The sequence below is a fragment of the Gavia stellata genome, chromosome 1 (genome assembly GCF_030936135.1).
Source record: "Gavia stellata isolate bGavSte3 chromosome 1, bGavSte3.hap2, whole genome shotgun sequence".
NCBI lineage: Eukaryota > Metazoa > Chordata > Aves > Gaviiformes > Gaviidae > Gavia > Gavia stellata.
Genome location: NC_082594.1, coordinates 83,409,060 through 83,410,404, shown reverse-complemented (window position 1 = coordinate 83,410,404; position 1,345 = coordinate 83,409,060).

Below are 1,345 nucleotides of genomic sequence, written 5' to 3'. Positions count from 1 at the left end.
TTGTTGACCAAATAAATTCTCTTCATAACACCTTGTAATTTATTTTTATTTTTTTATAAACAAACTTCCATACTTCAGCACTCCAGTTTTCGAATGCTAAAGCTTTCTTTTAGCTGCAGTATTGTTTAAGGAAGGCTGAACTTAGAGCAAGGATAGTTTTAGCATATTGAGAAGCATGAAGAGTGTTGACAGGACTTTCACAGGAACACCAGTCAATACCATACACACATGGTATGGTACAAAATGAATCGGAGGACTGTTGCATCTGCTGGGGGAAAACTCCGTCGCAGATGAATGTGCATAGATCTCTCTGTTCCTATTTGAAATGTTTCCAGTGTGGTGATGGTGTCTCCCCTGTGCAGTTCAGTACAGAAGAAAGAAAGGATTGGTAGGACTGGGCTGTTCTTACTTTTCAACCCAATTCCCAGTTCTTGCTGTGGTTGTTTCTGCATCCAACTGGTTCTGCTAGCAGAAGCAGAAACTCTGGTCTCCAAAAGTATTTGTAGAGACCTCATACAAGACATTTAATTCCTTTCCTACTTCAGATAAAACATGAAGAAATTTCCTTGCCCTTGGTTCTTTTAACTATTTCTAAGAGGGTTTAATATGCTTCATGAGTTTGGAAGTAGAGAGCAGTGGATAAAATATTCCCTAGGAACTATGTATTAAGGCCTGAAAGGGAGGAATACACTATTGCAGACCTAGAGTTGCTGCCAAATAATCTCTTTACCACTCCTGAATTTCGGGCGATGGGCTGTTGCTGGTAGCTGGTCAGATGTCCTATTTTTCTGGGAGTTCAGCGGAACTTAGAGATTTTGTGTTGCAGTTCTTTTACTCCATCTCCCATGTCATTTTACATTTCTAAGAAATATCTCACATAAAAACATGTGATCATGGAAGCAATGCAACTGCAACTCAAAAATGCATGTTCAGTCAGAATGTCCGTAACATTCACCTTTCTTGCATGTATGTATTATGCTGCAATCTTCAATCGTAGGACCACATACACGATGTTATGCCTGTGATGCTGCAGACTTGATTCTTCCTTGTCCAGAACGTTGCACCATCGCTTTCAGTTACACCAACTGCTTGTACAGTCCTGCCTGAAGGGAATTCTTCACTTGCTGGTGGTCTCATGAGTTTTTCCCAGCTCCAGTAGAAGGAATTACACCCTGAAGTTGCAAGTACAAGTTGTCATACAAACAATTAGTCTTAATTTCAGAAACTGGTTTTCTCATTTGCTACATGCAAATATGCAAACCAGCCTCACCTTCAGAAGAAGAGTTTGTGATTGGTTGAAGACACTTTGAAGATTGGAGGAAAATGATAATAGGTCTCTTCTGCT